The sequence below is a fragment of the Cucumis melo genome, chromosome 7 (assembly GCF_025177605.1).
Source record: "Cucumis melo cultivar AY chromosome 7, USDA_Cmelo_AY_1.0, whole genome shotgun sequence".
Classification (NCBI taxonomy): Eukaryota; Viridiplantae; Streptophyta; class Magnoliopsida; order Cucurbitales; family Cucurbitaceae; genus Cucumis; species Cucumis melo.
This window is the reverse complement of record NC_066863.1, coordinates 15,492,434-15,516,588: the sequence shown is the minus strand read 5'-3', so window position 1 is coordinate 15,516,588 and position 24,155 is coordinate 15,492,434.

Below are 24,155 nucleotides of genomic sequence, written 5' to 3'. Positions count from 1 at the left end.
ACCTGTTCGATAAGCTCATCGTGCCATTATCCGATTTACCAGAATGGGTAGTGGAGGATACTTTTATGAATGGATTGCTACCTTGAATTAGAGCAAAAGTCGCCCTCTGTAGACCGAAGAGTTAAGCCGAAATGAGGGAGGTAGCCCAGCTAGTAGAAAACAGAGAGAATTTCAGAAGGAAAGCAAATTTGAATGGGTATTCCAACAGGAAAAATTTTGTTCAAACACTTAGAGGAAAAAACACCACCAACAATGCCACTGGAGAAACCAAAGGAAACACTTCATTTCCTATTAGAACAATCACCTTGAGAAGCCCTGCCCAAGGTGAAAATCGAAGAGAAGGAACATATAAGTGACTTACGGATGCAGAATTTCAAATCCGAAAGGAAAAAGGTTTATGTTTCAGATACAATAAGAAGTATTCAGCCGATCATAAGTGTAAAATGAAGGAGCATCGTGAGTTAAGGATGTTTGTAGTAACAAATGATCAAGAAGAACTTGAAATTGTCGATGGAGAATAAGTAAAAAAGGGAGAGTTGAATAAGATAGAAGTCAAAGGAGATACCACCACCTTTGTTGAACTCTCAATCAACTCAGTGGTAGGCTTGAATGACCAAGGCACTATGAAGGTGAGAGGTAAACTGCACGACGAAGTTGTGATAATACTAATCGACTGCGGCGCGACCCATAACTTTGTGTCTGAAAAATTAGTCAAGAAATTGCTTATCCCAATTAAAGAGAAAGCACACTACAATGTTATTCTAGGCTCAGGAGCGGTATCCAAGGTAAGGGAGTTTGTGAAGAGCTGGAAATATGTATGACAAACTGGACAGTTAAAGAAAATTTTTTACCTTTGGAGCTTGGTGGGGTTGATATCATACTAGGTATGCAGTGGCTCCACTCCTTACGGGTAACTACGGTGGACTGGAAGAACCTATAGCTAACCTTTTCCGTCGAAGGAAAACTATCAAAATTCAAGGAGATCTAAGCTTGACTAAAGCAAGGGTCAGCCTAAAAAATATGATTAAAGCTTGGGGAGTGGATGACGAAGGTTTCCTCGTTGAATGTCAAGCAGTAGAACTTATGACACTAGTCAACAACGATTGCCATACGGCACACATGGAGATTGAGATCGACAGCTCCTTGAGCACGGTGTTCAAACAATTTGAGGATGTGTTCGAATGGCCAGAAAAAGTCCCTCCTAGAAGGAAAATAGAACATCAAATACGCTTGAAGCAAGGAACCGATCCTATAAACGTAAGGCCTTATCGTTATGGCTTTCAACAGAAGGAAGAAATGGAAAAACTAGTCAAGGAAATGCTGGAATCATGAGTTATAAGGCCCAGCAACAGCCCTTTCTCCTGTTCTGTCTTACTGGTGAAGAAAAAAATGGAAGTTGGCGTTTTTGTGTAGATTACAGGGCTGTGAATAACGCAACAATTCTAGATAAATTTCCAATTCCAGTGGTTGAGGAATTATTTGATGAATTAAGCGTAGCGGCTGTGTTCTCCAAAATCGACTTAAAGTCAGGGTATCACCAAATTAGAATGGTGGATGAGGACATTAAAAAAACGGCTTTTAGAACTCACGAGGGCCATTATGAGTTCTTAGTCCTGCCCTTTGGGCTAACTAACGCACCAGCCACTTTTCAAGCATTAATGAATACAATATTTAAGCCCTTTTTGAGAAAATTTGTATTAGTATTCTTTGACGACATACTCATCTATAGTAAAAATATAATCGATCACGGGGAACATATGAGAAAACTGCTGCCCGTACTAAGAGAACATGAGCTGTACGCGACAAGAAGAAATGCAGTTTCGCTCAACAAAAAGTGGAATACTTAGACCATATTATATTCGGAGAAAGAGAGAGTTGAAATAGACCCGGAGAAGATCAAGTCGATTACTAAGTGGCCAAAACCTACGAACATCAAAGAAGATCAAGTTGAAATACACCCAAAGCCTTGCATGAACCTCACGGTGTGAACTCTTGGGGACGTTAGAGTTAAAAGTACGATACTTTTCTTCAGCTGAAGTGTTCTAAAATTTTGGGTAAATTAATTAGGATTTAATTTAGGCTAACTTAAACAAATCCTAAATCTAGGTAAAACATCCAAGCATAACATTTATACTGGATTTAACCTACGATGTCTAGGTGATAAGCCAATTACCTTACATCTCTCACACATGCTCATAAAATTAGGTTAACTAGGCTCAAGAACCGATTACGATCTCCAGGTAGGAGGTGTTCCGTAAACCGTCAACTTAAAAACCTCCACTCCTTAGTCATCTTATCTGACTTGTTAACAAGATCGAATCAGGTGAGTCTCTTGTAACCTAGTTTTACAAGATATCGACCTAAATCTAATTTTGGAAGATATGGTATTAACCTAAGTGAGCATGCATTTTATCTTTATTATAGATTTTAAAGTCTAATTCATTTTATAACAATTATAAAACTCTTAGACTAACCTATAATCATAAATCTAGAAGAACAACAAATTAATATGGCATTTTGATTTATTTAACCTTTTAAATAAATCAATTATTGATTAATTTCATTAAATCATATTTAACAAAATTAATTCAATTAATCATATTAATTTAAGAATTAATTAATCACATTAATTAATTTCCATATTAATTTCTTAACATGCATGAACATGTTAACCTATGGTGGGATTTTAAAACTATATGTCATACAACATGCACATATAATTTTTAGAAATAATTGAAAATACATCATATGCAAGATATACCAGTTAATCGATTAATAACCTTTGCACGATCGTTGAGCATGAACATAGCATTCACGGGCAGAGGCAAAGGCGATTCGCATACTATATGTGATCACCGAGCAAACCATATGCGATCGCTTAGCAAATCATATGCGATCGCTTAGCAATCCATATGCGATTACTGATCAAATCATATGCGATCTCTGAGCGTGTGCACGATCATCAAACGGTAGGGTTTTAGATGAGCGATCGTTTACAAAGGTGAACGATCGTTTGTAGATGCCAGCGACATGCGTACCATACGCAATCGCTTAGCATGTAAATGATCGTTTAAGCGCTTAGCGTTACGCGTACCTTACGCCATCGCTTAGTAGGTATATGATCGCTTCAGCACTTAGCGTTACGCGTACCTTACGCGATCGCTTAGCGAATGAGTGATCATTTAAGAGGTAAACGATCATTTAGCGCTAGCATACACGTACCTTACGCAATCACTTAGCGGGTATACGATAATTTTATATGCAAACGATACACGTACTTTACGCGATCGTTTAGCAAATAAACGATAGAGTCTTCTTAAAACGATATGCGTAGCATACGTGATTGTTTAGTTGGTAAGCGATGGAGTTCACTAGCCCAAGCGATGCGCATACCATATGCAATCGTTGAGAGGGTGAACGATAGGCTTGATTCATCTCCTTCTGAGCTTCTTAAACAAAATCATCTTCTTCCCGCATGAATGAATTACAGCCTACTCCTTCCGAGCTTCTTAAACAACATCATCTTCTTCCCGCATGAATGAATTAAAGCCTATACTCAACTCTAATGATTCCAATAAATTACAGATTCTTTGCAAAAATAAATTAAGCCACCAACAGGGCTAATTACAAAGATTAAAGCAAATAAACAACTTAATTTAGAGCCAAAACCAAAACTAATCTATTTTAGTTCAACCATATCAATTTATCACATAAATCGTAAGAACCCACCATATGCATATGAGTGAAGCTAAGCATGCCTTGATACCACATGATGGGAAAAAAACACTAGAGGCATGCAGCAACCGAAGGTATAGAATCAAGCTTTACTCTATATGCATCTAAACAATTTAGAAGTTAACAAGCTCATGTTATGCGATGGTCCTAAGCGAGAAGCCAAAAAGGTAAACGAAGAACTTACCTTTTATAGTTCTGGACTTCTTCTTTGAATTCTTTTCCTTCTCTGCCTGATAATCACGAACAAGGACAACCACTAAGCTGGCCTACTATGCTCAGCATCAAGAACGGAGTTGTGGGACTCGATTTTGTGATGTCAAATTTAGAGAGAGATGGGGAGCGATGTATCGTTTAGGTGTTTTTTCTGAAAAACCTCATCATCTTCTCATTTTGTAATGAGAAGTTTTATATGTAAATGCAAAATGCATGTAAATTATTTCATATATTATCAACACTTAATCAATCTCATTAACTCTTTAATGAAATTAGTGGCCTATAATTCACAATTGGCTGCCACATCGCTCACTAACATTTAGTAATTAAGTAATTAGTCAAAGGGGCATTTTGGTCATTTGACCAATTAAGTCAAAGTCAAACTTTGACTTTTCTTAGTCTTTTCGACTTTTTGACTTTTTACTAATTTTTCCGTCTTGACTAATTCTAACCTCTCGAGTATGAATCCACATTCATTTTTCTAAAATTCAAATCATATTTGAATATAAACCCGTCAAAGTTCAAAGTTCAAAGTTAAAATCAACATGTTGACTTTTACAACTTTGACCATTTCAAAACTTTTCAAGCTTTTAAATATGAATCTATATTCATATTTATTTAAATCATATTTAAACAAAAAAACTTAAAGTTTATTTCTATTTACTTATATCTTATATATTTTTCGGTTTCTCTCTCTTTTTTTAATTCGAACAATTCGAGTTACTTCAACATACTTGTTCTTAGTTGAATCCATATGAGCTAGTAGGTGAACCTAATGGACCTATAGATCATGGGCTCCAATGATTTGAGATTAACTGGCTAAACTCTTCTAGACCAAGCTTAATCAACATTCTTTAACTAAAGAGTCATTCCACTAAAGACTCTTAGTTGCACTCCCCTCACTATAGATATATTGCTGTCAACCTAATATAACCATAATGGGTAAGTCGATCATTCACAGGTTGTTCGTAATCTTGGCTGGGTCAAAATACCGTTTTACCTTCGAGATTGCATCTTGCTCCTTAAGACCTATTGATCCACTATTGAACAATTGGTTTAAGGTCCAACCTATAAACTAGAATCCTTCTCGGGCCAATGAGAAGGTGGGGCCCCTTGTTCAAGACATGGATTCAGTCCTTAAGGAAACAACCTATCTACTATCCCAGAAGTGGGTAGGAGTGGATTCCATCTTGTACCCTATGTCCCTAGCTATCCACTTGGTCTTACCCCTGAAACGGGAGGCTTATTGGGTTAGCGATGATGAGCTGCCCTCACCTATGCAAATCTAAGGATACTACTGAATGTACAAAAGTTCATAGTTAGCTCAGGATTAAGATCAAGTTACCTAAGTCATCATAATTGAAATAGTCAGTTTATAGTTTACGGTGTTATAACTAAAAGTGACTACTTCGTGGTTCCAGTCTTATGTAAACCATTTACATAGGACGCCTCCACTCCCATGTTTCTACATGAACGATTCAAGATTACATTGTTTGTACTAACAACGGAGTGGGCCACATCCATAGTGTTTATCCTGAATAAGGTGCCCAACCTTATTCATACACTATAGACTATTTGGGCTATTAACTTCAAATTAATCCATGTGTATGTCTTAACATAAAGTTCAAGTGTATTTGAAAAACTCAATAAAATAGCCTCAGGACCTTAATTTATTGGTTTTAAGATTATAGCATTCAATATTAAATTTTATTGAATCAAATAACAAAGTACGAGTTTTAGGACACAAATTCCAACATAAGAACCACAAGAACTAGTGGTGAAGGCTCTAGTGGGGGAAAACAGAAAGGACCAGTGGGTCGCTCTCATTAGTAAGGGAAGGTTTTTGCAATGACACAACAGGAGGCAGCAGATGCACCAAACGTTGTGATGGGTACGTTATCTATATTTGATAAATCTGCACATGTCTTAATGGATCCTTGTGCAACACATTTTTTTATCTCTATTACGTTTATAGTTGGGGCTGATAAAGAGTTAGAAAGTCTAAATGAGGAATTGTTGTTAAGTACACCTGTAGGAGATAGTTTTATAGTAAATAGTGTGTACCGAAAATGTAGTATTCTTATTGATGGTGAAACTTTAGAAGTGGATTTGATTTCGTTAAACATTCAGGAGTTTGATGTTATCTTGGGAATGGATTTTCTATCTAATCACTATGCCTTCCTATATTGTCATCAGAAAGAGATTGTTTTTAAACGTCCAGGGAAGAATGAAATCATTTTCCGCTTTGATAGAAAAATACTCCCTCACCTATGTGATCTCTGCTTTAAAAGCCAGTAAATTGTTAAGGAAGGGTTGTATGGCCTACCTAGCACATGTGATGGATACACAGAGTAGTAAGCTGAAGCTTGAAGATATACCAGTGGTAAGAGAATTCCCAGATGTATTTCCTGAAGAGTTATCTGGACTACCGCCTGATAGAGAGATTGAATTCTCAATTGATTTAGTGCCTGGAATGGCACCCATTTCACAAGCTCCCTATAGAATGGCACCGATTGAACTGAGAGAGTTAAAGTCGCAGTTGCAGGAATTGGTGGATAAGGGCTTTATCCGATCTAGTGCATCTCTGTGGGGTGCACCGATGTTGTTTGTTAAACAGAAGGATGGTACATTGAGGTTATGTATTACTACCGATAGTTAAATAAGGTAACAATACGTAACAAATATCTTTTGCCCCGAATAGATGATTTGTTTGATCAACTTTGTGGTGCCTCCATATTCTCTAAGATTGACTTAAGATCAGGTTATCATCAGTTGAAATTTAAAGAGTCATATATCCCGAAAACAGCTTTTCGAACAATATATGGGCATTATGAATTCTTAGTGATGCCCTTTGGGTTAACTAATACCCCTGCAGCCTTCATGGACTTGATGAATCGGGTGTTTCATCCATACTTAGTCAGTTTGTTATTGTGTTCATAGACGATATATTGGTTTATTTAGGGATAAAGAAAAGCACGTTGAACACCTTAGGATAGTGTTGCAGACACTGCGGGACCGAGAGTTGTATGCTAAATTCAGTAAGTGCGAATTTTGGCTGGATCGGGTAATATTTTTGGGTCATGTGGTTTTCAGTGGAAGGCATTTGTGCTGATCCTCAGAAAACTGAAGCAGAAGACAAGTGGGAAAGACCTACCTCCGTCACTAAGATCCGAAGTTTTCTTGGTTTAGCGGGGTATTATCGCCGATTTGTGGAAGGGTTTTCTAAATTGGCACTTCCATTAACCAACCTAACCAGGAAAAATGTAAAGTTTGAATGGATAGATGCTTGTGAATGGAGTTTTCAAGAGTTAAAGAAAAGGCTTGTAACAGCTTCAATTTTAACAATTCTGACTCCTGGTATAGAATTCGAGATCTATTGTGATGCTTCTCATCAAGGTTTGGGTTGTGTATTGATGCAAAAAGGAAAGGTAGTGGCTTATGCTTCTAGACAGTTAAAGAAGCATGAATGTAATTACCCTACCCATGACTTAGAACTGGCAGCATTAGTGCTTGCATTAAAGCTTTGGCGACATTACCTTTATGGTGAGAGATGTCATATATTCACTAATCATAAAAGCTTGAAATACATATTTGATCAGAAGGAAATAAATCTAAGATAGAGAAGATGGTTAGAATTAACCAAGGATTATGATTGCACCATTGATTATCATCCTGGTAAGGCTAATATGGTGGCAGATGCTTTAAGCAGGAACTCAAATCATTATAACATCACTCTAAATTCAATTGGTTCTTCGCTATTGAGAGAATTGAAGATAGGTGAAGTCGTTGTGTCAGTGGGCAAGTTGGGAAGTTTAATTGAACATTTCCAAATGCGATCTATTTTGATAGACCGTATTATTAAAGCCCAGCTAGATGATGCAATGCTAAGGAAGTTAGTAGAAGAGGTAAGACTAAACCAAAGATTGAATTAAAGCTTGAGGGGTGATGGTGCCTTGATGAAATATGATAGGTCGTGTGTACCTAGTGACCAAGCGATAAAAGATCAAATTTTAGAGGAAGCAAATAGTTCTGCGTATGCAATGCATCCTGGTAGTACGAAAATGTAAAGAACTTTGAAGAAACACTATTGGTGGCCAAGTATAAAGCGTAAGATTGCAGAATATGTGGCTAAGTGTTTGATATGTCAGCAAGTTAAACTTGAACGTTAGAGACCAGCGGGACTTCTAAATCCTCTTCCAGTGTCGGATTGGAAATGGGAGCATGTTACCATGGACTTTCTATTTGGACTACCCCGCACAATGAATAGGCATGATGGCATTTGGGTGATAGTTGACAGACTTACGAAGACATCAAGATTTCTACAAGTCAAGGTCACTTTCACCTTGGATAAGCTGGCCAAGTTGTACGTCGATAAAATTGTGAGTGTGTATGGAGCTCCAGTATCAATTGTGTCTGATCGAGACTCCAGGTTTACCTCAAAATTTTGGCAAATTTACAATAAGCCTTGGGTATCAAGTTACATTTCAGTATCTCATTTCATCCTCAGACAGATGGCCAGTCAGAACGAACCATTCAGACCTTGGAAGATATGCTTAGAGCTTGTGTTTTGCAGTTTAAAGGTAATTGGGATGCTCACCTACCCTTGATGGAATTTGCATATAATAATAGTTTCCATTCAAGTATAGGAATGACACCATATGAGACTTTGTATGGTAAATGTTGTAGAACTCTCGTATGCTAGGATGAAGTTGGAGAAAGGAAGTTAGTGGGGCCATAATTAGTACAAACCACTTCAGAGAATGTGAAGATTATTAGAGAAAGGTTGAAAACAACCCAGGATCGTCAAAAGAGTTATGTAGATAAGCGCCGACGAGACTTTGAATTTGAAGTTGGTGACCAAGTTTTTCTAAAATTATCTCCTTGGAAAGGTGTGCTTCGATTTGGCAGAAAAGGAAAGCTAAGTCCAAGATTTATTGGGTCTTATGAAATACTAGAACGTATTGGGCCTGCAGCATATCGTTTGGCGTTGCCTATGGAACTTTTCAGGATTCATGATGTATTTCATGTGTCAATGTTGCGTAAGTACGTTCCAGATCCATCTCATATTCTTGAAGCACAACCAGTTCATTTAAAAGAGAACTTGTCCTACGAAGAGGAACCAATACAAATTCTTGACAAGAAAGAATAAGTGCTAACGAACAAAGTCATACCATTAGTTAAGGTTCTTTGGAGGAACCATAATATTGAAGAAGCAACGTGGGAGATGGAGAAAGCAATGAAGGCACGATACCCACATCTTTTCACATCATCACCTTGATGGAATTTTGCGGACGAAATTCTTAAAAGGAGGTAGTGACTTGTAAGCCCCATTTCGTTCTCTTCTACTTTATCTATTTATTTAATATCTCCTTAGTGATGAAAAAAAAAGTTGATACTTTTATACTCCTTAAGATTTATACGTGTGATAAGGAAATTTTAAAACTTTTTTTCATTTGCGTTTTAAAAACTTACTTATTTTATATAGGTGTTGAAAATAATGAAGAATGGTGAAAAGTTGGTTTAATTGAATTGAAGGGCATTTTGGTCATTCTTTCAATATTATTAAGTTAAAAAGAAAAAAAAACAAAATAAATTCTTCTTCTTCTTCTTCTTCAAGGACGTGAGAGAGAGCCCCCTCTCTTGATATTTTCTTCCTCTTCTCCCCAAGTTCCGACCAGCGACGCCCCTCCCGTTCCCGATCTCCTCCTTCTAAAGTCGTCACTCGTTGTTTTCGCCCATACCACCGCGACATACCCGATGGCCCTCATAGTTCAGTCGCTCGTCGTTGTCTTTTGTTCGCGTCGTCGCCTCTCTTTCCTTGTACGCCGCCCGACCAAACCAGTTGCTACACCACATTTCTCCTTCAGCTACTATGTGTGGTAACCCGCCGGAGATCGGTTTAGCCGCTGGCGTCTATTTTTCTCTCAGATCAATCCTTTTAGAGTAAGAATTTTGTGGTTTGGGTTGTCTTTTTGGGTAAATTTGGATACCCAATAAGTTTAGACTTGGTTTTCATCGTACCCATTACTTTTTTATGCTGGATTTGAATATTAGAGGATTTAACGCCGCTATCCAGCACTTTGAAAACTAGAAAGTGGGCATTTTGGCACAACTTGGGTAAGATTTTAACTTCTTGAAGGTGCTCTCGAGTACCCATCTAATTCTAATGATAACTTTGATTAACTCATTGTGTTTGATGTTTGATCTTTGAATTTAGAAGGTAGTTTAGTGATGTCCATTGAAGTTTCGGTTACTTGGTTAACTTCTTGATAAGTTTTGGAGAAATTTTGTAGTGTTCTTGAATACCCATTAAGTTTAAGCATTAAATTTTGTAGAGTTTGGGCAAGTTCCTAAGTTTTGGTTTGTTAGATTGATTTGGAGTTGTTAAATGGATCTAAACCTCTGAGGTATGGATATTGGGCTTAAAAGCATATGGTTTTAAAGATGACTTAAGTCTGTTTGCTTGTGGCATTAGGAGTTTAAGTTGAAGTTTAAGGGTCTAAAAGTGAAAATTTTAGCTTAAATTAAATATGTGATGAATGAGACAAGTTAATACGAAAAGTGAAGTTTGACCCATTGAACCATAAATAAGTTGAGTTGGCTTGATGAAGTAGTTTAGAAATAGTTGTGATATCTCAATATGCAAAGATAATTGAGGTTCATTAGTCGTTGTTTCAGGCCATGTTGAAGTGGGGAAAGCGTATAACCCCAGGTGATCTAGTTATTGACTGTGAGTGGCTCAATTTTAAGCTTTCTTTTACATATAGATGTTAACTATTGATATTGCTTGGAAAACTACCAAGACTTAAATTTTATGGCTACGTTTTCATTATTGTTTAAACAATGTGTTTATTGCATTGAAATTTCAAGAATGTTCATAACTCGATATTGATAAAAACGGGTTTCAAGTTCTTGTTTCCATTAATACTTAAACGATATGTTTACTCTTGATTTTGAGAATGTGTATGCCTTGATTCTTATAAAATCGTGTTTCAAGTTTTTTTTTTTTGTATATTTGGTTTTGAATTATGATGAACTGATGCTTATGGTAAATGTTGGTGATTACCCTAAAGGCTACTAAATGTGTTTCTGTAGCGCCACCTACGGTTGTCAGGGGATTCCGGGGTTGAAAGAGGCCGTGATCGGAGATCCGTGAACCTGGGCCTAGGTGAGGACATGGATAGAGGATTGTGACATGGCTTTGGGTCTAATTTAACCCATGGTTGGGTGGCTCTATGTGCATATAGGATGGGTATGTAGTTACTATGGTAGGTGCTAAGTGTTCGTGAGCTCCGTTTCGCTGTGTGTTTCCTTGTGGATGTGGAGCACGTGTGAGCTATTCCTGGGCCGTATACTTTGTATGCTATCATGGTTGGTTGGATTGGTTGACAGTTGCTAGCCATGGTTGTATGAATTACAAGTTTGTTGGTGGTCTAATGGTTATGAGTTAATGACGTTTTTTTCACTAATATTATATTTCTAATGCATATTTATAATTTTTCTCTTTAAGTTTATTTTATGAGCTTTACATTTAAGGAACTTGCCACTCACTGAGTATTTGACTTATGTTTTCAATATTCCCCCCCCCCCCCCAAGTAGCGAACCAAAGGCAAAAGGTTGATTGAACGCTCATCATCAGTCGTAGATCTCCATTATTCTTTGTATGTTTATAGTATGTTTTCGTAGTTCATCATGGAGTAGTTAGTTGTGGCAAGAGTGAGGTCAAGAACATGTGTTGAAAATCCCTCTTTAGGACGAAATCATTTGTATGTAACTTTTAGTTTGATTGTGAACTTTACTAAAACTCTAGAATTGTGAAACTGTCTGGATAAGTTTGTGGTGAGACACACTTATGGCGTTGTGGAGTTTTGATGTTAATTCACATATAGAAGTGCAAAATCTCTCCTTTTCTAGGTTTGGCAAATTCATATTTTAGAGGAAGTGTTGCCGAATTTTTTATAGAATTTCTTGAAAAATGTTTTTGCAAAATTTATATTTGGGAAGGAATGTTTTATTTTTAAAAATGAGTAATTCACACCACGATCTAGGTTAGAAGGGAAAACTTAGACTGGGGTGTGACAAGTTATCATACCCCCAAATTAAAAACAATGCTTCTCCTTAAGCATAACTCCATACAAATATTTGTCCCCAATCACCGCTCCATACCCAAAACTTACCTTCCTTTTTGCATCCTAAAACTTCTTCTAATGCAATCTACTTCCAACTATGAAAATATTTCCAAGCTCAGAAGGCGGCAAGCTTAAGTCTCAAAATACCCTTGTTCATTCTCCAGAAAATCTTATTTTCAAGTTTTAGAAATGGTTGAACTTTTTGAAGAATTTTGGGTCCTTTTTGGTGAAGAAACTTTTATTTAATTATTTGAGATTTGACGTTGAGTGGAAAATCATAGGCACTCTATGAGTCCATTCCTCTCCTCAACTGTAACTCTTATTGTCACTTTTACTTTTACTCTCAAACTTTTGTTGACGCTTTGCTTTTTATTTTTGGTGAGAGGTGGCAACATTAGAGTTTTTATTTCAATTGAATAAAAGAATACATGAATTTTTGAATTTGCTTTATTTTTTACTTTGTTATAACTTTTGTTAAAACGCCTTATTTAAAACGCCTTAATAGGATCTTTCAAAATGTTTCGAAAGTTTTAGCTCAGACCTCACACACCCTCAAATTTAGAAAGTAACAAGATTCTCAGGGTTGAAAAGTAAATTATAAGATTTTATTTAGAAAAATATTACAAACGAGGTTTGAGGTAAAGCTTGCTCGCCTAGTGAACTTTCTAGAAATATTTCCTAAGTAGGTTCATTTAACAAGTTGGTCGTATAAGAGACAAGTAATACTTAGCTTGCATAATTATATAATTGAAGTTATCATTGTGGCAAAAAGAATAATACTCAAATGCAGAAAGCTAAACTTGCAACAAGAAAAGTAAAATGCGAAATAAATGCATCAAAATTTGTACTTGAATTGAAAATGATATAATTACAAGGGTATAAAAATTACATAAGTACAAAATTAAAATTATAAAAAAAGAAACAAACATATGTACCCCCAAATTTATCCTTGACGTGATTGAGAAGGTTGGACTGCGACACTTGGTTCTGGTTTAGTTTCAATGAGGGGTTCCTCAAATTTGGGCGGATAGATAAGCCGGACGCAAGGCTAGCAATTGTCGCATAGATATAGTTCATTAGGGTCTTGCATTGTCTATCGGTCCGCAAAGATTTTCACTTAATTAGAGACTTTAACGTTTGAATATAAGTTTGAGTCTCTTCATTTTACATTTTGAGGATTTCGATGTCCGACTCTATTTTATCAAAATGTTGTTGATGACGAAGATTTGAATTATCCTTGAGCTCCAAGTCTTGAAGCTGCTTTTGACTTCTCAATTGATTTTTTTGTAGCTAATTTGGCATTAAAACATATCTTTAAATCCATCTCGCGTTAGTTTATCGAAATTGTTCTTAATTAAATTAAAGTATTCGTCATTATCATCATTGTCGTTCATCGCGTCTTATTTTGGCATTCTGTTTGCTTGTTTGTTTAGGCGGTGAAGGTAGGCGTGTCTCACCTACTTCCTCGGTGACAATTGACTTACCCTTGAATAGTGGGTTATCAAAAACTTTTTTCAAGACTTTGCTAGGCGACCCAACAGGGACTAGGGCCACATCAACTGGATTCTTAAACACTTCATCAATCAAGGCAAGAGGATCACAGAGGAAATCTTCAAAAGTGTCTTCAAATGGTTCATAATCCCTTTGGTCAACTAGGGGATCATTTAGGTTAGGCGCTTGGTTGGTCTGGTCAAGCACATCGACGCCTAGAGTTTGAAGATTTTTTTCTTTTCGTGAGAGGAAGTAATAGTGATGGTTTGGATTTAGCAGAGAGAGCTTGGCATTTTAGAAATTTTGGGGAGATAGAATTTGGATTGTTTGAGGAGTTGGTGGTGTTTTTGGTGAGGAAGTGGTGATTTTTTTTTTTAGGGTTTTGGAAGGTGAAGGCAAAATGGTGGTCTTGGGCATTTGGTCATTAGGCAAGGTAATGACCGCAAGAGGTAAGGTGTCACACCCCCTCTTAAACTACCTACTAGTTTAGCTCGAAAGACAACGTGAAGCAGATTGACATCGCTTTCCTCTAACGATACCTATCGACTCGGCTAAATTCTTGAACCTGATAAACATGTTAATCTTGTATATAAACCACTTTCCATGCAACACAACACAACGAAACTTCGACAATTCATAGACATAGATGAAGTGCAGTCCTGAAATAACTGATTTAGCAAATAAATCTGATCGAGACACCATAAGAGAAAACATAACAACAAAAGGTTTACACAACCGCAACACCTAGAGCTAAAAGAAACTGTAACTTATCTAAATCTTACAAAGATATATACAACATAACAAAACAGACTCTATGTACAACTCCACCCATGTACTGGCTAACGATATGGGAGCTTTCAGCAAACCAAGGCAGCCTATCAGACACCGAGAGCTCGGTCTCTACCTGGAAAGTGGGAAAAACGTGACTAAATTTAAAACTGTAGATCTAGAAATCAGAGCACATGAAAAACCTTACACATTTAAATTTGTTTAATCAAAACCTTAAATATAAACGTGTAATAATAATAGCTTTCTTAAATACCCAGCATGTTTGTCATTGAAATCTATCATGACAAATTTACGTTGTGTAGGGCACACCCAGTACAATTAACATTTATTAGCTCTACGATGTATGGGGCCCCATCCAGCACTCATGACAGCATCGTTGTTAAGGAGTACACTTAATGTCCACAACAAAATCTAACCTATATGCACACGGTACATATAGCCTCGGACTCAACATCTCGGTCATGTAGTTAACAAAAATATCAGAAAGTCATACGACAATATTAAAACATATCTGCTATCTTTCTCTTTTGTAATACTCAATCATGGAAAACTGAAAATCTAAAAACAATACTTGCTTAAAATGATATTGTTTCAGCTACTTTTTAGAAAATCGATAATAACGTGCTCATACATAAATTTTATCATAAAACCTAAGCTTGAAACATATGCTTGAAACTGTTCATAGAAATCATGTACTATTCATAAAATCATATTCAAGCATAGAAGTACAATTGTAAATAACAATTTAAGTAAATAACAGTTTAGAGATCAATTTTAATTTGAAATCCGTTTGTCACTCACGACCTTAGGCTAGTTCCCTGGTGTGTAGACTCGACCTATTTCCTCTTAGCCTGTCAAACAAACTAAAACTGAGCATCAAAACCTTATATAGTCTTGTATCTATACACTAACTTAAGATGACGCATAAAAGATGACATTCAACAATTCCAAACTTAGGCATAAAAGAAAATTTCACATATTTTCCCAGAATTTTTCAAATTCAACAACCTAACTTCAAGAATTCATAACTTTCTCAATACTTGACTAAAATTAATGTTCTTTATATCTAACTCTTTATTTTGAACTCCCCTACAACTTATTTAAAGGAAAGAAAATGAGTTTCCTAACAGATTGCTATAGAAATCGTCCAAAATATAGATAATACAAAAATTGGGTCTTCTACTAATCTCTTACTTGTTCCTAAAATCAGACTTACTTCCAATCATTACTAGCTCACGATTTCTTCATGAACGTTGTAGGAAATTACATAAGATTATCAACCATGCCTAATAGAGCTTCTAACTCGCTTTGTACACTCTAGAAAACTCAAACAACAAGAGGCTTCACGAATTTGTACACCAAACTGTGACCTGAATGCCTCTTCGAAACACATTAATCTAACATCAAAATTTGCTTTTTCTTTCATCACAAAAAATTGTTAGATATTGAATAACTTTTACACCAAAAAAACCTTGCCTTTTAATTCCTCTTAAGCAGTTCAAATCGACTCAAAAACCAGAGAATGTCTGTGAACACCAAGCTTCTGCCATGGCTACCTATTCCTTTATGTTTTTCTTCATCTCTTTCACCTTAATTCACAGCTCTTTCCTCTTCTTCTTCTTCTTCCTCATATTCTAGCTCAGATCCCTCTTCATTTTTGGTGAAAAATGGATGAACTTGCTTGGCTCTCTCTTCTTCATTCTTAATTCACTTTTAACTAAACTTTTCTCTCTTTTTTCCTTTCTTTTTTTTAATCCTAAATAGATAAATATATAAACAAAATTCCATCTTCTTTTTATTTTCCTTTCCTTTTCTTTTATAAAACAAATTCCAAAATGATTAACACAACTTGAACCAAAGGCTTTGCTATTTTTCTTCAACAACTTAACATCAACTTCCTATAATATATGACAATGACAAAGAATCCAAGGAAAATCTCAAGATTATACAAAGAGTCCCTAGAATCCTTGGCATTGGGTTTCTTAATCTTTTTCCTTGACCCTAAGGCCTCCTCCTCGCCTTTCCTCTTACGACTTAGTGGGGTATATGTTTCACTCGCCCTTTCTTCTTCTTCTTCAGTCTCTAGATTTCAAACACAATTGAGATTTGAAAAATTAAAAGATAAAATCGAATCAGATTTGAGAAGACCCCTTATCTAATAGTATTTTAAGAAGATAAGATCGAATCAGACAGGACAGAACCCCTTATCTGATAAGATTCTCGTTTATCTTCAACTCCTAAAAACTAAACTTTATTTATAAGAGTAGGAAATTAATAAATGATGGATAAGAATCCACCTTCGTATTAAACTAATGTGTGGAAATTTCTTCCACCTAATATACAACCTAATAATTACATTATTGCTCATAATTAACAACTAACCCATTTATTATGCTCATACATTCATTATTATCATTATCATTAGCTTTATAATAAATAAGAAAAAGCACGTTGAATTAAATTTTGTCGGTTATTGATCCATGGAAAAATTGAAGCTTTTTCCATATTTGTTATCCTTTCTTGCAAGTATTAAATCATGTATCGATTAATTGTATTCCCTACGGCGGATTACTGACTGACCAACGGACTCACCGCGCTTCATTATTGTGACTTACAGTCGGGACCATCAAACGTAGTCAAACACTCCATGAAATACCTAATTTCATTTTAGCTTGTGGACTTGGTCTTATTGGCGCTTGTTGTCTTCAATTTTTTCTTGAATTTCTAGATGACAGAATAATATTTACAGAGTGAACTGAAATTTTTACAAAAGTTTACTCATTAATTACACTAAAGATGAGAATTTACATTTTTTTTTGCTCATGTAGATATAATATATACAGAAAGTAATTATAGTAATTTTAAATAGAAATCTTCTTTCAGAAGACTCTATATTGAACCTATTTTTCTTTCGAAACAGGTTTTTTGATTCGGAGCTCACATAGGCTGTGAGTCGAGAAATGGGTCGTCTAGATCATATTCTGGATCTACTTATTCTTCGTCTTCTTGTATGGAAGAAGATGGTGACTTAGAAGAAGAAGAAGCATTTACTGTTGTTGATAATAATCTCTAGAAGCTTGCATCAGTTGTGGCTTGTGCGAGTGCTGCAAGGAGTTTTGATTTGTCATTTAAGAATTCAACATTCTTTCTTTGATCAATGTCCTGTAGATATCCATTCTCTACGAATCATTCCTTTACATGTTTGATGGTGGCATGCTGAAAATTGTATTTTTCCCACCATTTGATTTTTAGATTTTTAACCAACATCTTGTATTGAGGATATGATGATGTGTTGTAGCTCCAACAAAATATCCATGGAATTTGAAAGTAGAGGCAAAACCTCATTGAATTATGAAAAGAATTCTTTTGAATTGTTCTTGAGAAATAGAAATATGATTCTTGAATTGGAATTGGTAGAATATCGTCTGTAAGACCAAAATTAGTCCATCATTGAATAAACCATAATGGAAAATTAATTTTGTAGGCGTTTTGACAAAAAGAAATAAACCACGAGTGGTTTCTATTTGAAAACCAAAATAATCTATACCAAGCTTTGATGTAATCTTGGAATGAGAAGGATTGAGGAACAAAAGGTTTCAAAAGGGATTTTTCTGTAAAAATTCCTTGATTCCAATGAGTTGGATTGATTGCTTTAAAAATTTTGAATTTTGAATAAGCAATTTTTGAAGGATCGTTTTTGTCTGGAACATGAGTTATTTTTACAGACTTTGTGTCTACTAAAATAAACTCATAAAATTATCTTGTTTTTCTGAGTTCTTCAGGAAGAAAATTGAAGTCCTCTGGAAAGATTTTTGAAACTGTATCTTCTAAAGTGAGACTTTGATATTCGGGTTCTATGATAGGATCACAAACGATGATAGGCTTTTGAAAATAAGATTTGATTCGGGTCTTGGCACAAACCATTTATCGGGGGTGACAACCTGAGAATAAGTTGTAGGAGGAGTAGAATACTCCTTATTGGATGAAGGAGAGGCAGAAGGCCTCATTTGAACGACTCCGCCAGAAGGACAGATAAGATTGGTCGAAGGTCTAGGTGGAGTTGATGACTCCGTGAGAGACCCAATTCGTATACCGGACGATCTTGATCTGGATCGGGTTACTGTGGTAAACCCTAAATCCATTGCATATTGATCTGCATTCAATGGTGAGAGTGCATAATTAGAAGAAGAAGATGGGTGATTGCCCTTTGAAGAGGTAGAGTTTGTTCTTCCTCTAGCACTTCCTTTTTCTGAACTCATTTTTCTTTCGAGAGAGAGTTTTTGAAAGAAGAGAAATTTTTGGAGTTAGAAACTCCCTTGATAGATAATCAGCTAAAGAGTTTTGTTCTCCTTTTATAGACACAACTTCAAAATCAAAACAAGACGATATGGCTTGCCATCTAGAAAAAATTTGTTTCGAGACAAGATTTTTTTACATTTTTTTCTAATACAAATTTTAAGGCTCTCGAATCAATTTTGATAATGAATTTTTTATTAATTAATTCACCTTGGAATTTTTGAACACAAAGAACTATTGCAAGTAATTCCTTTTTTACTGTGGAGTAATTTTTGTGTGTGTCATTCCAAATTCCTGAATGAAATCGGATTATTGATTCGGTCTTATCTAGACACTGTTTTAGGATTCCTCCATATCCGATATCAGAGGCATCAGTTTCCACGATAAGATTTTCTTTTGAATTAATTAAACTGAGGTAAGGAATTAATTTGACTAAAGACTTAATTTTTTGAACAATTTGGGTATGATTGTCAGACCACGGTTTTGGATTTTTTTTTTAGCCTTTGGTACAATGGTTTACAAATGGGCCTAATGTTTTGAATAAAATCAGATACATAATTTAGACAGCCCAAAAACCTTTGAAGTTGGGTTTTATCTAAGATTTGATCAGGAAAAATTGAAGCAAACTCAATTGATCTTTGAATGGGCTTAATTTTACCTAAATAGATGTCAAAGCCCAAAAATCTTATTTTTGTTTCAAATAATTTGACTTTTGGTAGAGAGACTACCAAACCATTTCTTTTTATAATATCTATAAAAATATTGATATGCTTAAAATGTTTTTCTATGCTTGGAGAAAAAACTAAAACATCATCAATATAAACAATTGTAAAAACTTGAAAATTATTAAAAATATCATTTATAATTTTTTGAAATTCAGATGGTGCATTTTTTAACCCAAAAGGCATCACATTCCATTCGTATTGTCCGAACGGAACATTAAAAGTCGTTTTATATATATCTTTTTCGGAAATTTGAATTTGCCAAAATCCAGATTTCATATCAAATTTTGAAAATATTTTTGCATTTGCAATTCTTTTGAGTAAATCTTGTTTATTAGGAATTTGATATCTAATCCATTTCAAAACTTTATATAAAGGTTTGTAGTTGATTACTAACCTAGGAACCCCACGCTCTTTTTCGGCGACGTTGTTAACATAAAAGGCGGCACATGACCATGGACTTTTTGAAGGTCTTATTAGATTTTTATCTAATAAATCTTGAATTTCTTTCCTGCAATGTGTTAGTAAGTCTGAACTCATTTGAATCGGTCTAGCCTTTGTTGGGATATCCGATTCTTTAAACTCTTTTGAATATGGAAGATTAAGTATGTGTTTTTTTCTTTCCCAAAACGCATTTGGTAAATTGAAGCAAATTTCTTTTTTAATTTTTAATTGAGTTTCTTTTATTCTATTTTGTATCGAAAATTCTTTCAAATTTTCTTCAATTCTTGTGTAATCAATTTCTTCCTTTAGAAAACTAATCTGTTTCTGTTTTCTTTTTATTTGTTCACTTTTCAAAACATTAATTTCTAAAGTTTATGCGGTAAAATTGGAGTGATAAATTCAAAATTTAATTCTTCTCCAAATTTCTTTGTTACTAAACCTTTTTCTGTTATTGTTAAAGGATATAATTGAGTAATAAAAAATGTTCCAAGAATTAATTCTTGGCGAAGATATTTAACTAAAAGAAAGGAAGTTTTGAAACAATGTTCTTTATTACAAACATGTACTTTTGAAAGTTTAAATTTGATATTTAATCTTTTTCCATTTTCTCCGGTAAGAACTTCTGTGGTTTTTTCAAAATATTTTGTAGGAATTAAACCTTATTAAACACAATTTTGATCAGCACCTGAGTCTATTAATGCCTTTAAAGTAATTTTGAAATCTTAAATTTTTAATATAATTAGACAATACCATTTTTGAAAACTTATTCTTGAAATTAGATTGATAAATTACTTAAGAAATCTTTTCCTACATCTAAATCTCTTAAATTATCATTTTGTATCATTTGAAGATTTCTTTTTTTTATTTCTAAAATTTCATACTTATGTTAAGAAATTTCTCTTTTTAAGCAATTGATTTCAAATTTTAAATCATCAATAGAAACTTGTGTTTCTTCTTTTGGAGCTTTTAAAAATTCAGAAAGACTTTTTTCATAAATTGTTTTTCTTTTTTGAAATGGTTTTGAAGATGACTCATTTGTTAGAGAATCTCTAAGTATTTCTAAAATATTTCTTTTTAATTATTCATTTGAAACATGGTTAATAGTTTGGAATAACAAATCCTGTTCGAAAGTTAAAACATTTATTTCATTTAAAATATATTTACATGGGTTTTTTATATAACCACATGCTCTTGACCCTTCATCTGAGGAGGATTGGCTTGAAACTTCTAAATCAGTTTCATCTACAATTTCCTACAAATTAAAGTCAGAAATATCAGTTAAATTTGAAGAATATTCTTCTTCATTTATCTCATGGATTCCTCTTTGGGGACATTTGTTGGCATAATGTCCTTTTCTGCATTTGTAGCAAAAGAATCTTTTTATTTGATTTGCCTCCCTTTTTAGTTTTCTTTTACTGTTTTTCAGCAATTTTTTTGTAATTTGAATATTTGTGATATCTCTTGAAGGTATAGGGTTTGCAGTACCTTCGAGATTTTCTATAATATGTAGGTTTCATATTATAGATTTTTAGACGAATTTTTCTTGAAGATGAACCTGGTTCTTTGACTTTCACAAATCCATATTGAGAGCAGGAAGTCTTTATTTCTTTCTTATGAAGATTTGAATGCTTTTGAACTTTGGTTTGAATTTTTATCTCGTTGCAGATATCTAAACCGCACTTTATAATTTTAGAGGTTAACTGAGCATAAGTAAGATTCTCCCAAGGTATTTGCTCGGGGTATGCTTTGTTAAGAGAGTTGTAGACACGTTCTGCCATAAAGCTAAGAAGTCCATCAATGAACATTTCTTTCCAGTGTCTAGCAGTGCAGTCGTTGAAGATATAAATTCTTACTAAGAACATATCTTTATACCATCTAAAATTTCCCATAGAGGAGCACTTTAGATTTTTTATTATTTTCCTTTGATTTTCTACATCAGTGTCACTTCCTAGGCCAAAGTGCAGGTTAATTGCATAGAGAAGGGTTTCTACAGCATTCTCTATTTCTTCTTCTACCTCTTGAGTTGTTGAAGTTCCTTCCTCAACTTTAATTATCCTTCTAACCTTTGTCTTATGTCTTTTTATTGCTTCTTTTTGTTCAGTACTTAGGGCATGATCCCACCATAATTTGAGACTTCCACTAAATCCATTAATTAGAAGCATGGTGGCTTCTCTATTTGAATGACCATTAGATTCGTAGGCTATGACACAAGTCAACATATTATTTAATATGTCATAGATTTGAAATTCTGGAGTTCCATCAAGGTTCCAAACATATATAGATTCTCTATTAAACTCAGTATTTATTGAATATCTCTGTCTTTGCTCTAATCCTTCTCTTGAAAATGAAGGTCGAGGATAGAAATTAATTTGATCTCTTATTGATATACCTTCCAAAATTTATTTTATTGATTTGTTTTTCTTCTTCATTGACAGAGAGATTTTCAAAATCTTCCATGAATTGGGCTGCATCTTCTTTATTAATGACATTGATCCAACTTCTACCTTTTAAGCTTTCCAGGCGTTTGTTAATCTCATCTAGAAGTTTTTGTTTCTGAGTTTTTATTTTTACCTTTTCGAAAGGTTGGAAGAGACTAGGAATTTCTTCTTGAGAAGGAGGATTGATGATTTCTTCTAATTTAAAAACTTGGGTTGCGATTGAAGAAAACATTCTATTTGAATAGTTATTTTTAACTTGGGTACTTTTTATTTCCTTGTTTGTAGGGACTTTATGCTCTTCTGATTCTTTGATGATTTGAAAGAGTTTTGCAATAACATTCTCGTTATAAAAACTTTTGAACTCAACATCTTCCATTGGTGGAAAATCAACTTTGGTTTCTCCTCTTTGAGTTTTCCACGATTCTTTTTCTTTGATGTACAAAGATGGTCAAATTCTATTATTTGGTTAAACCATCTAAAAAATGCAATATGCTCTTGAAGTATTTCAAGGGTTTTGAAATACTCTTCTCTAAACAACTTCCTTTCTGTTTCAGAATAGTTATTGAAAAAAGCAATTCTTTCAATACGGTTTTCTTTAGACATAAATTCTTTTTGAAGGGATTCTTTGTCAAGCTCAAACTTTGATTCTGAAATAATTACATTTAATTGAGAACTAGTATCCATTTCTGTTTGAGTTGGAGACTTTGGGAGATTTTCTTCATAAATAATATTTGATATTCCTCGATCTATTTTGACAGACCTGATTTTGAGATTAGGCATCGAATCACTTCTACTAGAAGTACTTGGTCTTGAACTCATGAAGTCTGTAGAATTCATGTTTTCTTTAACAATAGGGAACCTAGGTGATTCGTTTTCAAATTTGATTTCTACTTTTCCATCAGGATGCTCAATGATATGGGGGACTTCTTTTTCTTTCTTTTGAGGGACAAATGCATTGTCTAAAACCCATCGGGGATTTTTTGTAACTTCATCCCAAGAAAGGAGTTTTGGATTATTAACAGATGATTTATTGAGATTTGTTTCTATCAACATAGTTTTTCCTTCAGTTGAAAATAATAAAGCTTTTGGATGTAGGGTAGTAGTCAAAACTTTATAAGTGACTTTGTAAACAAGGATTAATTTTTTAACTCATTCTTCAAAATTTAATCCTTGGCCAGTAATGTCTAAGCTCAAGGTTTTGATAATATGTGGGTCATCAAGAGACTCCATAAAATTTGGAAAACAATTAAAATATACATGGCCATTGGCCAAATTTGATTCAATTATTCCTAATAAAGAATTTGAAAAATCTTTATGGTGTTTATCGCGTAAAATTGCTAAGACTGGTGTATCCAGTCCGGATCTAAACATTGGAATTAAAGCTACTTGGACAGCTCCTATATGAAGAAACGAAATTCTTTCTGATGTTTTTCAATATCATTTCTTGGAAATAATTGTATGGAATCTATTTTCCCATAAACTGGAATTCTTCTTTCAGCAATTTTTACACAAAGATTTTCTTTGAAGTTGAAAGTATTTTGAAAATAAATTATCTTTGAATCAAGTTTGGAATTCCTCAATTGAGAAAATCATTTTCTATTTTTGCAATACAAATTGATTCATTTGTTACATCGACTTCACTAGAAGAAGCAGTATGTTGCTCTTCAATTTCTTTTTGAGTAAGATCTTTTGACGAAGATTTAGGGGATAAATTTTTTTTAGGAAATTAGACATTTGAAAATTTTAAATTCTCATACTATAAATATCTATTTTTCAAAATTTTATTAAATCTAGAAATAAAATTTCTTGGATCGAGAATCTATACATGTATGTGCTAAGACGGATTACTGCTGACCAACAGTCTCACGGCACTTCCTTGCGTCTTATTGCCGGGACCA